General features: G+C 44.1%; 1 non-coding gene across 1 annotated transcript; it reads right to left on the bottom strand.

The window, feature by feature from the left end:
* Positions 1-1,433: 1,433 nt before the first annotated feature.
* LOC119927919 lies at positions 1,434-1,571 on the bottom strand. Its single transcript, XR_005450884.1, has one exon. It is a non-coding gene; the product is annotated as a small nucleolar RNA SNORA7 (small nucleolar RNA).
* Between the last annotated feature and the right edge of the window lie 14,594 nt (positions 1,572-16,165).

The following is a 16,165-nucleotide window of genomic DNA, read 5'->3' as shown; positions in this document are numbered from 1 at the left end:
TCCCGCCTTCAGGACATCTCCATCTGGATGTCTGCCCGCCATCTAAAACTCAATATGTCCAAGACTGAACTCCTTATTTTCCCTCCCAAACCTTGCACTCTCCCTGACTTTCCCATCACTGTAGATGGCACTACCATCCTTTTGGTCTCACAAGCCCGCAAACTTGGTGTCATCCTCGACTCTGCTCTCTCGTTCACCCCTCACATCCAATCCGTCACCGAAACCTGCTGGTCTCACCTCCGCAACATTGCCAAGATCTGTCAGTTCCTCTCCATCTGAACAGCTACCTTGCTGGTTCAATCTCTCGTCCTATCCCAACTGGATTACTGCATCAGCCTCCTCTCTGATCTCCCGTCCTCCTGTCTCTCCCCACTTCAGTCTATACTTCACGCTGCTGCCCGGATCACTGTTGTGCAGAAATGGTCTGAGCATGTTATTGCCCTCCTAAAAATCTCCAGTGGCTACCAGTCACCCTATGCATAAAGCAAAAACTCCTCACTCTCGGCTTCAAGGCTGTCCATCACCTCGCCCCCTCCTACCTCACCTCCCTTCTCTCCTTGACCAGCCCGCACCCTCCACTCCTCTGCTGCTAACCTCCTCACTGTACCTCATTCTCGCCTGTCCTGCCATCGACCCCCGGCCCACGTTCTCCCCTTGCCCTGGAATGCCCTCTCTCCATACATCCGCCAAGCTAGCTCTCTTCCTCCCTTCAAAGCCCTACTGCAAGCTCACCTCCTTCAAGAGGCCTTCCCAGACTGAGCCCCTTTTTTCCTCTCTTCATCCCCAACCCCCCGGCCCTACCTCCTTCCTCTCCCCACAGCACCTGTATATATGTTTGTACAGATTTATCACTCTATTTATTTTACTTGTACATATTTAATAATCTATTTATTTTGTTAATGACGTGCATCTAGATTTAATTCTATTTGTTCTGATGACTTGACACCTGTACACATGTTTTGTCTTGTTGTCTGTAGGGGCCATCTCTATATTTTGCCAACTTGTACTTCCCAAATGCTTAGTACAGTGCTCTGCACACAATAAGCACTCAGTAAATACAATTGAATGAATGAATCTGTGAAAATGTCATGTGTAACATCATCACGTTATCCTGCATGTCCTACATAACTTATGCAGGTGAAGTCACGTGTCTCTGTGCAAATTCGAGAGCTACTGACTCCACCTCTTTGATCATTCTAGTTATAATCCAGTTTTATCTTAAGCCGCCGAGTCGTCTCTGACCCATAACGCCGCCATGGACACATCTCTCCCAGATTGTCCCACCTCCATCTGCAATCCTTCTGGTAGTGGATCCACAGAGTTTTCTTGGAAAAAATATGGAAGTGGTTTGCCATTGCCTCCTTCCACGCAGTAAACCTGAATCTCCACCCTCCACTCTCCCATCCTGCTGCTGCCCAGCACAGGAGAGTTTTAATTGTAACAAATTGCCTCCCACTCGCTAACCACTGATCAAGCTAGGAATGGAATGGATAGGCCTCTGCTTGACTCTCCCTCCTGTAGTCGAGACTGGTAGAGGACTGGAAACTCTCCAGGTGAGACCCTGAGAGGAGCCATAATCCAGTGGAGTACTGAAAACCCATTCACTCATGAGCTAAGGATTCAAAAATTAAATCACGTAAATCCTCACTGACTTTATGTCCACATATTCCTGAGCTTTGTTTTCAGTGAGGTTTTTAGCGTCAAGGCCAGCGAGCTAAGAATTTATCCCATTGTGTGACTTTCCAAAAATCACACCTGTGCCAGCAGAGATCCTGCTGGTTAAACCTTTCTGCTAGGGAAACTAAGCTGACTTGCTCTGACCTTTAGTGACCCTTCCCGGAGGCTACCTCCCAAATTTTCACATTTGTAAAAGCAAGTCCTGCTTCGGACCCCATATCTATCATAGGAGGGCCAAATGCTCAAAAGTTCCAACTTGTCATTCCCACCCGTTTGGCCCTATTTGTCCCTGGGTTACAAAGCTATTAAGAGACCTCTCCTTTCTTTTAGAAATCAGTTCACTCTAACTGTTGAGCGTGAGTCTATTCTGACACTCTCCTGAGAGTGAGGCAGAGTGGAATGCTCTTTGTAACTGCACACAAAAATGCGCTCAACCCAAGCCTAGAGAAACTAGTCATGGCAGGAAAGCATGCCTGACATAATCACAGGTATCTCCAAGGGGAGGGGGGCACTCACTGGGTAGACCAGAATTCCGGAATCTTTCCTTCTGTTATGCTAGTGCTACCCTGATAAACCATTCTTATATTCATTAGTTTCACTCAGTTTTAGGAGAAAATCCATAATTTCTTTGTTTATGTATTTAGTAATAATAATAATGATGGTGTTGGTTAAACACTTACTATGGGCCAAGCACTGTTCTAAGTGCTGGGGTATTCATTCATTCTGTCGTATTTATTGAGCGCTTACTGTGTGCAGAGTGCTGTACCAAGAGCTTGGGAAGTACAAGGTAATCAAGTTGCCTCAAGTAGTCAAGAAGACTGTGAGCCCACTGTTGGGTAGGGACCGTCTCTATATGTTGCCAACTTGCACTTCCCAAGCGCTTAGTACAGTGCTCTGCACACAGTAAGCGCTCAATAAATACAATTGATTGATTGATTGATTCATCCTCATTTTACAGATGAGGTAACTGAGGCACAGAGAATAATAATGACGGTATTTGTTAAGCGCTTACTATGTACCAAGCACTGTTCGAAGTGCTGAGATAGATTCAAGGCTGGTGCTAGATACAAGATTATTAGCTTGTTCCACTTGGGGCTCACAGTCTTGATCCCCATTTTACAGATGAGGTAACTGAGGCACGGAGAATTAAAGTGACATTTATTTTTTATAATGACATTTATTAAGTGCTTACTATGTGCAAAGCACTGTTCTAAATGCTGGGGAGGTTACAAGGTGATCAGATTGTCCCACGGGGGGCTCACAGTCTTCATCCCCATTTTACGGATGAGGTAACTGAGGAACAGAGAATAATAATGATGGTATTTGTTAAGCGCTTACTATGTGCAAAGCACTGTTCTAAGTGCTGGGGAGGTTACAAGGTGATCAGATTGTCCCACAGGGGGCTCAGTCTTCATCCCCATTTTACAGATGAGGTAATTTAGGCACAGAGAAGTGAAGTGACTTGCCCAAAGTCGCACAGCTGACAATTGGCGGAGCCGGGATTTGAACCCATGACCTTTGACTCCAAAGCCCGTGCTCTTTCCACTGAGCCACGCTGCTTCTTGCCATCTATTTAGCCATCTATTCAAGAATACACCTCTAATTTACAGGAAATGGAGGAATATTTCTCTATATGAGGAAGCCTGGAGGAAAGGATGCATGTAGAAATCCTGGGAAAATCTTTTTCATTTCTAGCGAATATACATTCTGTCCCATAGTAATAGCATTGAGCATTCACCGTGTGCAGCGTACTGTACTAAACACTCGGGAAATACAAAATGAGCAAGTGAGCCATTCACTACCCACAAGGAGCTGATTCAAATTAAGGGAGGCCGGCATAAATTTATTTATACAGAAATCAAAATAAATGGACTCTGTTGACTCAATTGACAAAGTTTAGTGGGGAAGACAGACATTAAAATAAATTACAGATAGGGAAACAAGTTGCTAATAGAACTGGAAAGAAGGTTTTCACTCCATGTGTCCAGAATTTGTGTGTGCTTATACACAAAAGGAATGAGAATGATTATGAGGAAGAACTAAAACAGCATGGTATAGTGGATAGAGTACGGGCTTGTGAGAGAAGGTCATGGGTTCTAATCCCAACTCTGCCACTTGTCAGCTGTGAGACCTAGGGTGAGTCACTTAACTTCTCTGTGCTTCAGTTATGTCATCTGTAAAATGGGGATTGAGACTGTGAGCCCCACATGGGACAGGGACTGTCCAACCTCACTTGCTTGCATCCACTCCAGTGCTTAGTACAGTGCCTGGTGCTTAATACAGTGCTCTACACACAGTAAGTGCTCAATAAATGCGATTGAATGAATGAATAGTAAGTGCTTTATCAATACCATTATTATCAGCACTAGAGATGGCTGACAGGAATATGTGCCTTAGTGTTCCATTTTAATAAAATTGAGGACATCTGACTGTTTTGTTCTTGTTGAAGTTTGCTGAATGTGAATTAGGGAAAGCCAGCTTGACCCTTGGCAAAGAAACATTTTTCCAATATTGGAATAATAATAATAATAATGATGGCATTTGTTAAGTGCTTACTATGTGCAAAGCACTGTTCTAAGCGCTGGGGGGGATACAATGTGATCAAGTCGTCCCATGTGGGGCTCACAGTCTTAATCCCCATTTTTACAGATGAGGTAACTGAGGCTCAGAGAAGTTAAGTGACTTGTCCAAGGTTACACAGCTGACTCGTGGAGGAGCCGGGATTCGAACCCACGATGTCTAACTCCAAAGCCCGTGCTCTTTCCACTGGTACTTCGATTAGTAGTATTTATTGAGAACTCACTCTGTGCAGTGCCCTATACTGAGCTTTTCATTATTCATTCAATCACATTTATTGATTGCTTACTGTGTGCTGAACACTGAACTAAGCACTTGGGAAAGTACAATTCATTCATTCATTCAATCGTATTTATTGAGCGCTTACTGTGCGCAGAACACTGTACTAAGCGCTTGGGAAGTACAAGTTGGCAACATTTAGAGATGGTCCCTACCCAACCGTGGACTCACAGGAGGTGATAAACAGTCACAGTTCCTACCCACAATGGGCTTATGGGCTCGCATTTCGTATATCAAAGGCATTTTTGGTCTTCCATTACCATTTTGCAAGTTTTGTTTAAAATGATCACCTGTCTGTTCAGACTTAAAGAAGGGTGCTCTTGTCTCGTCTTGTGCTGAGTTGTCTCCAACCCATAACGACTCCATGGACACATCTCTCCCAGAACGCCCCACCTCCATCTGCAATCGTTCTGGCAGTGTATCCATAGGGTTTTCTTGATAAAAATACAGAATTGGTTTACTATTGCCTTCTCCCGTGCAGTAAACTTTGAATCTCCACACTTGATTCTCTCCCATGAACCTGTTGTCCAGCACAGGTGAGTTTTGACTTGTAGCAGATGGCCTTCCACTCGCTAGCCACTGACCAAGCTAGGAATGGAATGGGTAGGCCTCTGCTTAACTCTCCCACCCATAGTCAAGACTGTTAGTGGACTGGAAACTCTTCAGGTGTGATCTTGAGAAGGTAAAGAAAGGTGCTACCTCAATTAATAGTAATGATAATGCTTGTTAATGTGCTTTGCTATGTGCAAAGCACTGTTCTAAGTGCTGGGGAGGTTGCAGAGTGATCAGGTTGTCCCACGGGGGGCTCACAGTTTTAATCCCCATTTTACAGATGAGGTAACTGAGGCCCAGAAAAGTGACTTGCCCAAAGTCACACAGCTGACGGAGCCGGGATTTGAACCCATGACCTCTGACTCCAAAGCCCGGGCTCTTTCCACTGAGCCACGCTGCTTCTCTAAATTAAAATCTGCTTCTTAAACTACAAGTTCTGCAATTAGGATGTCTATCCTTTACTCAATCCTAAGAAATAAGTCTAGGACAGTGGGAAAGAGACTAATTGTACCATTTCTACTGAGGGTTAATTCGGCATAGCTGGAGATACAGCGTGGCTCAGTGGAAAGAGCCCGGGCTTTGGAGTCAGAGGTCATGGGTTCAAATTCCATCCCTGCCACTTGTCAGCTGTGTGACTTCGGGCAAGTCACTTCTTTGTTCCTCAGTTCCCTCATCTGGAAAATGGGGATGAAGACCGTGAGCCCCATGTGGGACAACCTGATCACCTTGTAACCTCCCCAGCGCTTAGAACAGTGCCTTGCACATAGTAAGCGCTTAATAAATGCCATTATTATTATTATTATTATTATTAATGAAATGATTTATAATGAGGCATTTCTTTTCTTTAAGTGCCCTCTGCTGGTCATTGGTAACATTGCAGCACAGTGCGGCCTCTTTTAAGATGATGCGATGACTTTTCATTCAATCATATTTATGGAGCGCTTACTGTGTGCAAAGCACTGTACTAAGCGCTTGAGAAGTACAAGTTAGCAACATATAGAGACGGTCCCTACCCAACAGTGGGCTCACAGTCTAGAAGACTTTGGGCTGAAGTTTTCGGATCTGAGCTGGTCATGCCAAAACCATTTTAAATGAAACTACAATAAGCCTGCTTTTCTTTTCCCCGTTTTAGTCTTTAGCTTTCAAACAGAAGTGATTCCTTTTATTATTATGATTTTTAATAAAAAGTGGTGTGCCTGCATTGGCTAAATCCTGGGATAATTTATTACTTAACAATCAATTAAAACACCAACCGCCCCTGGCTCACATGGGGGCACAGTCAGAATGCGTAGGGACAAGAACATAGAATGTTGAAAACATAAAGCGTTCAGTAGTAAAAGAAAATAAAATTTCATAATCCCAAATTATGACCTGACAAATATTTAACAGTAGGTGGAGTAGCAGACTTTGGTCAAGTCAAACGCTCAAACTAATGAACAAAGATTAAGAAAATCTACTTCAGGTTTCTAAAAGTTTTAACTTTCTACTTAATCTGCCTTATCATCAACCCTAATTACTTTCAAGCAGGTTTAGAAACATTCACTGTAAACCCATTGCTGGCAGGTAGCATAATATATAGAAGAGTGCTTTGGACATAGTAAGTGCTTAACAAATACTATCATTATTATTATTATTACCAACTCTGTTATATTGTACACTCCAAAACACTTAATACAGTGTTCTGCACACAGTAAGTGCTCAGTAAATACCATTGATTGATTGATTTAGTGAAAACTTTATCTCCCATTCTATTAATACTTTATTTCTCCTGTCTGTAATTTATTTTCCTATCTGAAATTTATTTTGTCTGTCTCCTGCATTTGATGGTAAACTGCTGGAAGGCAGGGGTAGGTTCTAACAACTCTATCGTATTGTGCTCTCCCAACCACTCAGTAATAATAATAATAATAATAATAATAATAATAATGGCATTTGTTAAGCACTTACTATGTGCAAAGCATTGTTCTAAGTGCTGGGGGGATACAAGGTGATCAGGTTGTCCCATGTGGGGCTCACAGTCGTAATCCCCATTTTACAGATGAGGTAACTGAGGCTCAGAGAAGTTAAGTGACTTGCCCAAGGTCACACAGCAGACATGTGGTGGAGCCAGAATTCGAACCCAAGACCTCTGACTCCAAAGCCCGGGCTCTTTCCACTGAGCCACGCTGCTTCTTACAGTACAGTGGTCTATGCACAGTAAGCTCTCAAGAAGCAGGTTGGCCTACTGGAGAAATCATGGGCCTGAGAATCAGAAGGACCTGGGTTCTAATTCCAGCTCTGCTAATGGCTTGCAGTGTGATCTTCGATAAGTCACTGTACTTCCTTGGGCCTCAGTTTACAAGTGTAAAATGGGGAATACCGAGCTCTCCCTCTTACTTAGATTGTGAGACCCAGGTAGGACAGGGACTGTATCCTCCCTAATGAACCTGTATTTACTCCAGCAAGTAGCATGGCTCAGCGGAAGGAGCACGGACTTTGGAGTCAGAGGTAATGGGTTTGAATCCCGTCTCCTCCACATGTCTGCTGGGTGACCTTGGGGAAGTCACTTAACTTCTCTGGGCCTCAGTTACCTCATCTGTAAAATGGGGATTAAGACTGTGAGCCCCAAGAGGGACAACCTGATCACCTTTCATCCCCCCAGCACTTAGAATAGTGCTTTGCACATAGTAAGCGCTTAACAAATGCCATCATTATTATCCAGCCTGAATCTGGGATTCAGCCTGGCCTGGGGGTCAGAAGGACCTGCGTTCTAGTCCTGGCTCCACCACTTATCTGCTGTGTGACCTTGGGTGTGTCACTTCACTTCTTTCTGCCTCAGTTACCTCATCTGCGTAATGGGGATTAAGACTATGAGCCCCAACTGGGACAGAGACTGTGTCCAAGGTAATTACCTCCTATCTACCCCAACGCTTAGAACACTGCCTGGTGGGCAGGGATTATCACTGTTTATTATCAAACTGTACTTTCCCAAGCGCTTAGTACAGTGCTCTGCACACAGTAAGTGCTTGATAAATATGACTGAATAATAGATATGATTGAATGAAATACCATGATCAACACTTTAAATAAATGACACGGATTGATTGAATAATCCTTCTCTTGATTGACACCTGCCAGTCATAGGATGTAATCTGAACCAGCCTATCACTCACCCCTCAGTTGGTCTGCTCCCCAGTCAGCTCTGGGGAAAACTGCTTGCCAGGGAATTTGTCCCCCTTCCTTTTCATTCATTCTTTCAATCGTATTTATTGAGCGCTTACTGTGTGCAGAGCACTGTACTAAGCGCTTGGGAAGTACAAGTTGGCAACATATGCCCAACAGTGGGCTCACAGTCTAGAAGGGGGAGACAGACAACAGAACAAAACATATTAACAAAATGAAATAACTAGAATAAATATGTACAAATACAATAAATAAATAAATAGAGTAATAAGAACGTCCTTGCCACCAGGGCCAGCCGCAGGGAAGAGGGCAAGTTGCCAGGAGTCCGCCCACCCCTCACTCCACTCCTTGTCCCCACAATCCATATCATTAATATCATCATTATGGTATTTTTTAAGTGCTTAACATTATTTTGTAATATTGGTCAAGCGCTTCCTTTGTGCCAGGCACTGTACGAAGCGCTGAGGTAGATAAAAGTTAACGAGGTTGGATACAGGCCCTGTCCCACTTAGGACTCAGTTTTAATTCCCATTTTACGGATGAGATAACTGCGGTTCAGAGAGGTGAAGTGACTCATCCAAGGTCACGCAACAGACCAGTGGAAGAGGCAGTAGAACCCAGGTTCTTCTGACTCCCAGGGCTGTGGTCTAGCTGCTAGACCACACTGTTTCTCAGCTTACTATGTGAAAGCCCTGTTCTAAGTGCTAGGGGAGTTGGAGAAGCAGTGTGGCTCAGTAGAAAGAGCCTGGGCTTTGGAGTCAGAGGTCATGGGTTCAAATCCCGTCACTGCCAATTGTCAGCTGTGTGACTTTGGGCAAGTCACTTAACTTCTCTGTGTCTCAGTTCCCTCATCTGTAAAACGGAGATTAAAACTGTGAGCCCCCCATGGGACAACCTGATCACCTTGTATCCCCCCCAGTGCTTAGAACAGTGCTTTGCACATAGTAAGTGCTTAACAAATCCCATCGCTATTATTATTATTATTGTAATCTCCCCAGTGCTTAGAACAGTGCTTTGCACATAGTAAGTGCTTAATAAATGCCATCATTATTATTATTATTATTGTAATCTCCCCAGTGCTTAGAACAGTGCTTTGCACATAGTAAGTGCTTAATAAATGCCATTATTATTATTATTATTATTACAAGGTAATCAGATCGGGCACAGTCGCTATCCCACATGGGGCTCACAGTCTTAATCCCCATTTTACAGATGAGGGAACCGAAGCTCAGAGAAGTGAAATGACTTGACTAAGCTCATACATTCCCTCTCAGGGTCACACCTGGAGAGTTTCCAGTATTTTACTAGTCTCTGCTATGGGAGGGAGAGTCAAGCAGAGGCCAATCCATTCGTTTCCTAGCTTGGGCAGTGACTAGCGAGTGGCAGGCAATCTGCGACGAATCAAAACTCCCCTGTGCTGGGCAGCAGGGCATGGGAGAGAATCGAGGGTGAAGAGTTTGCTGTGCGGAAGGAGGTAATGGTAAATCAATCAATCAATCAATCGTATTTATTGAGCGTTTACTGTGTGCAGAGCACTGTACTAAGCACTTGGGAAGTACGAGTTGGCAACTTATAGAGACAGTCCCTACCCAACAGTGGGCTCACAGTCTAAAAGGGGGAGACAGAGAACAAAACCAAGCAGCGTGGCTCAGTGGAAAGAGCACGGGCTTTGGAGTCAGAGGTCATGGGTTCGAATCCCGACTCCACCACATGTCTGCTGTGTGACCTTGGGCAAGTCACTTAACTTCTCTGAGCTTCAGTTACCTCATCTGTAAAATGGGGATTGACTGTGAACCCCACATGGGACAACCTGATCACTTTGTATCTCCCCCCAACGCTTAGAACAGTGCTTTGCACATAGTAAGCGCTTAACAAATGCCAACATTATTATTATTATTATATACTAACAAAATAAAATAAATAGAATAGATATGTACAAGTAAAATGAATAAACCACTAAATAAATTAATAACCACTAAATAAATAAGTAAACTACTTCTGGATTTTTACCAAGGAAACTCTTTGGATATACTACCAGAATGGCAGCAGATAGAGGTGGGGCGCTCAGGGAGAGATGTGTCCATGGCGTCGCTATGGGTCGAAGACGACCAGACGGCATAGGACAAGACAAGACGAGGTCATACAGCCGATGAGTGGCGGATTTAGGATTGGAACCCAGATCCTCTGCCTCTAGAACATGCCGCTTCCCCCTATGTGTTCCTGGACAGACTCCATCCCCCTTATCCCTACCGCAGGATGAGGACAATTATGTTGCCAATTTGTACTTCCCAAGCGCTTAGTACAGTGCTCTGCACATAGTAAGCGCTCAATAAATACGATTGATGATGATGATGAGGAGGACGAGGGAGGAGGGCAAGGTCTCGTAGCTGGGATCCCACCACCTGCTTCACTCCCTGTCCCCACAAGCCACACACACATCTCTGCACAGATTCCATCTCCTCTGCCCCAGCTGCAGGGGTGAGCTCTGGGGAATAGATCTCAGGAGGGAACTGAGGCTCAGTGAAGTGACTTGCCCAAGGTCACACAGCTGACAGGTGGTGGAGCTGGGATTCGAACCCAGCTCTGATGTGCATAGAGCTATAATTCTATTTATTCTGATGGTTTTGACAACTGTCTCCATGTTCTGTTTCATTGTCTCCCCCTTTCAGACTGTGAGCCCGCTGTTGCGTAGGGACCGTCTCTATATGTTGCCGACTTGTACTTCCCAAGCACTTAGTATAGTGCTCTGCACACAGTAAGCGCTCAATAAATACCATTATATATTTATTTATATATTTATTTATATATTTATATATTTATTTATTTATTTATTTATTTATTTAGTGAGGTAGCCCCTCCTACCTCACCTCCCTTCTCTCCTTCTACAGCCCAGTCCGCACCCTCCGCTCCTCCACCGCTGATCTCCTCACCATACCTCGCTCTCGCCTGTCCCGCCATTGACCCCCGGCCCACGTCATCCCCCGGGCCTGGAATGCCCTCCCTCTGCCCATCCGCCAAGCTAGCTCTCTTCCTCCCTTCAAGGCCCTGCTGAGAGCTCACCTCCTCCAGGAGGCCTTACCAGACTGAAGCCCTTCCTTCCTCTCCCCCTCGTCCCCCTCTCAAACCCCCCCATCTTACCTCCTTCCCTTCCCCACAGCACCTGTATATATGTATATATGTTTGTACATATTTTTTACTCTATTTATTTATTTTATTTGTACATATCTATTCTATTTATTTTATTTTGTTAGTATGTTTGGTTTTGTTCTCTGTCTCCCCCTCTTAGACTGTGAGCCCACTGTTGGGTAGGGACTGTCTCTATATGTTGCCAATTTGTGCTTCCCAAGCGCTTAGTACAGTGCTCTGCACATAGTAAGCACTCAAGAAATACGATTGATGATGATGAATAAATACAACTGAATGAATAACTGGGAACATGCCCCCTTATCCACTACCCTCCTCCACAGTCCAGGTGTATTCCCCGCTGTTGGGTAGGGACTGTCTCTAGACTGTGAGCCCGCTGTTGCGTAGGGACCGTCTCTTTATGTTGCCAACTTTACTTCCCAAGTGCTTAGTACAGTGCTCTGCACACAGTAAGCGCTCAATAAATACGAATGAATGAATGAATATGTTGCCAACTTCTACTTCCCAAGAGCTTAGTACAGTGCTCTGCACACAGTAAGTGCTCAATAAATATGATTGAATGAATTCCCAGTGCAGGGAACCACAGAGTCTGTGGAGGTCAACTCCATGGCTCCAGCTCTGCCGCTTGTCTGCTGTGTGACATGGGGCAAGTCACTTTACTTCTCTGTGCCTCAGTTATCTCATCTGTAAAATGGGGACTTGAGACTGTGAGCCCCATGTGGGACAGGGACTGTGTCCAACTTGATTTGCTTGTATCCACCTCAGTGCTTAGTAATAATAATAATAATAATGATAATGGCATTTATTAAGCGCTTACTATGTGCAAAGCACCTGGCACCTAGTAAATGCTTAGCAGATACCACAGTTATTATTACAATTATTATTATTAACTTCTCTGTGCCTCAGTTGCCTCATTGTAAAACGGGAATTGAGACTGTGAGCCCATTTGAGACAGGGTCTGTGTCCAATATGATTTTCTTGTATCCATTCCAGCGCTTAGAACAGTGCCTGCTACATAGTAAGCAGTTAACAAATACCACAACTGTTATTGTTATTATTAACTCCAGAACATGGGACTTTCATTCATTCAATCGTATTTATTGAGCACTTTCTGTTTGCAGAGCACTGTACTAAGCGCTTGGGAAGTACAAGTTGGCAACATATAGAGACGGTCCCTACCCAATAATGGGCTCACAGTTTGGAAGGGGGAGACAGTCAACAAAACAAAACATATTAACAAAATAAAATAAATGGAATAGTAAATACGTACAAGTTAAATGAATAGAGTAAAAAATCTGCACAAACATACATACAGGTGCTGTGGGGAGGGGAAGGAGGTAGGGTGGGGGGATGGGGAGAGGGAGAGGAAGGAGGGGATTCAGTCTGGGAAGACCTCCTGGAGGAGGTGAGCTCCCAGTAGGGCTTTGAAGGGAGGAAGAGAGCTAGCTTGGCAGATGTGTGGAGGGAGGGCATTCCAGGCCAGGGTGAGGACATGGGCTGGGGGTCGACGGTGGGACAGGCGAGAATGAGGCGTAACGGTGAGGAGGTTAGCGGCAGAGGAGCAGAGGGTGCGGGCTGGGCTGGAGAAGGAAAGAAGAGAGGTGAGGTGGGGGGGGGTGAAGTGATGGACAGCCTTGAAGCTGAGAGTGAGGAGTTTTTGCCTGATGCGTAGGTTGACCGGTAGCCACTGGAGATTTTTGAGGAGAGGAGTAAAATGCCCAGAGCGTTTCTACACCAAGATGATCCTGGCAGCAGCGTGAAGTATAGACTGAAGTGGGGGACTTGGGAGAGGCATGAAAGACATTATCAATAGGAGGGCAACCTCATCTTAATACCTGAAAATCAGAGAAGCGCATAATAATAAGGATAATTCGTGAAGTGCTAATTCATTCATTCAATCGTATTTATTGAGCACTTACTGTGTGCAGAGCACTGTACTAAGCGCTTGGGAAGTAAAACTTGGCAATATATAGAGACGGTCCCTACCCAAGTGCTAATTGTGTGTCAAGCACTGTTCTAAGTGCTGGGGTAGACTCTAGTGGGTAAATTTGCTGTGGGCAAGGGATGTGACTACCAACTCTGATGTATTCTACCAAAGGCTTAGTAATGCACTCTGTACACCATAAGCATTCAATAAATGACAATGATTGGAGTAGATACGCATTTTTCAGGGGATACGGAGTCCTTATTCCACACGAGATGCACATTCTAAGTAGTAGAGAGAACAGGTATTGAGTCCAGTTTTACGGTTGAGGAAATTGAGGCACATAGAAATTAAGTTCCTTGCTCCAACTCACACGGCAGGCAAGCAATAGAGCCAGAATTAAAACCCAGGTTCTTTGACTCCTAAGGTCTGTGCTCTTTCCACTAAGCCACGGTGCTTCTTAAACATCTCCGTACCTCATCTGTAAAATGAAGATTATTCATTCAATCATATTTATTGAGCACTTACTGTGTGCAGAACATTGTACTAAGCACTTGGGAAGTACAAGTTGGCAACATATAGAGACGGTCCCTACCCAACAACGGGCTCACAGTCTAGAAGGGGGAGACAGACAACAAATCAAAACGAGTAGACAGGTGTCAATACCATGAGAACCTCATGACTCTGAACCCCATGTGGGACAGAGACTGTGTTCAACTCTGCTATCTTCTAGACTGTGAATCCGCTGTTGGATAGGGACCATCTCTATATGTTGCCAACTTGTACTTCCCAAGTGCTTAGTATAGTGCTCTGCACACAGTAAGCGCTCAATAAATACGATTGAATGAATGAATGAATGAATCTTGTATCTACCTCAGCACTTACTAAAGTGTCCTTACATAGTAAGCACTTTACAAATACCACCATTATTATTAGTAGTATTATTATCGGATCCTCTTGAAGGATTTTGCCCGATTAATGTGTCAAACACAAAATGAGCCAGTGCATCATGAAGCTATACATTTGTGCTTGTTGAATTTTGTAAAAAGAGCTCCAACACATTTCCTCAGGGAATTTTCACTTTGACAAGTATTTGGTGAATTAAGAAGCATTATGCTGTTGAGGGCATGACATCAAATAACACTGGGAAGCAGCATAGAGCAGTGACTAGAGCACAAGCCTCGGAGTCAGAAGGTCCTGGATTCTAATCCTTGCTCCCCAACGTGTCTGTTGTGTGACCTTGGGCAAGTCACTTCATTTCTCTGGGCCTCAGTTCCCTCATCTCAATGGGAATTGAGACTGGGGGTCCCATGCGGGACAGGGACTGTGTCCAACTCGATTTGCTTATATCCACCCCAGCACTTAAAACAGTGCCTGGCACATAGCAAGTACTTAACAAATACCATAATTATTATTATTAAGAGGGAGGGAGAACTGAGGCACAGAGAAGCTAAGTGACTAACCCAAAATCACTCAGCAGGTAGGTAGTGGATCTGGAACTGAAACTCAAGTCTCTTGTCTCCTGATTTTGGGTTCTTTCTGCTAGATCATGCTGTTTATCTACTGCTTAAATTGCTTAGATCATTTTGGGTAAATAATAATAATAATAATAATAATGACATTTATTATTAAATAAATTATTTATAATAAATAAATAAATTTATTTATCAATAAATAAATTGAAAGCACTGTTCTAAGCTCTGGGGAGTTTACAAGGTGATCAGGTTGTCCCACGGGGGGCTTGCAGTCTTCAGCCCCATTTGACAGATGAGGTCACTGAGGCTCAGAGAAGTGAAGTGACTTGCCCAAAGTCACACAGCTGACAAGTGGCGGAGCCGGGATTTGAACCCATGGCCTCTGACTCCGAAGCCCGTGCTCTTTCCCCTGAGCCACACTGCTTCTCCATCTGCCATGTGCTATATTGCCATAAATGCCATCTGCTATATTGTATTAGTGCTTAGTACAGTGCCTGGCACATAGTAAGCACTTAACAAATACCATCATTATCATCACCATCATCACTGAAGAAGACAAACTCTGAAAATATGAGTTGGCCATTCATGTCACCCTAGTAACTACTTTTATTTTCATATAACGTTGCTCCTCGTTTTTGAAGGTGGCGTGTTCCTGTTGGTGAAATTTTCTCTTGTGTATGGATGGACCTGCCAAGTCCATTTCCTCTGACATGCTTCAGTGCACCCCCAAAGATGGTTGTCATTACCCCGTTATCCACTCACTGAGTTGAAATATTTATTACTTGCCAGGCCTGGTTTTGCTTTAAGATTTGCTGCTTGTCCTCGCTATTTTTGATGGCTTTAGTCTCTCTATCTACATCCAACCTGCTCAATAGAAATGACAATCCCAAACAGTGATGTTCTACATGAAACGGTCTCTGGAGCTCAGTCTTTGGCATCTCAGAAGATTACTGAAAAGCTTTCGACACCTCAGCACCCTTAGATCATTTGGGGGCAGGAAAATTAATTTTAAAACCCAACTCTTTGCCTACTAACTTTGCCCTTATTTACAATGGAAGTGGCACCCAAATCAGCTAGGAATCCTTGAGGTGATATTGCTTCTTTCCACTCGGCTAAGTGGTTATTTTGAAGCTAATTCCATCAATTACCTTAGTGTGGAAACCCCTCCCTCACCATTTCACTGCTGGTTATGCCTATTCATCGTGGCAGATCAGCAAATTAAAGGCCGTGTCCATGGATAGGCTCAGTAAATGAGTATTTTATTACCTTCAAAACAGTGCTACACACAGTGGTGGCTTAACATTTTGCTGAAAATGGCTTGGAACTAATGAGATTATCCTGAACCTCAGTGAATCATTGGGAGAAGAAGCTTTGT

This window comes from Tachyglossus aculeatus, chromosome 4 (genome assembly GCF_015852505.1).
Source record: "Tachyglossus aculeatus isolate mTacAcu1 chromosome 4, mTacAcu1.pri, whole genome shotgun sequence".
Classification (NCBI taxonomy): Eukaryota; Metazoa; Chordata; class Mammalia; order Monotremata; family Tachyglossidae; genus Tachyglossus; species Tachyglossus aculeatus.
Note: the sequence above shows the minus strand (reverse complement) of the source record. Positions and strands in the feature narration are given on the sequence as shown.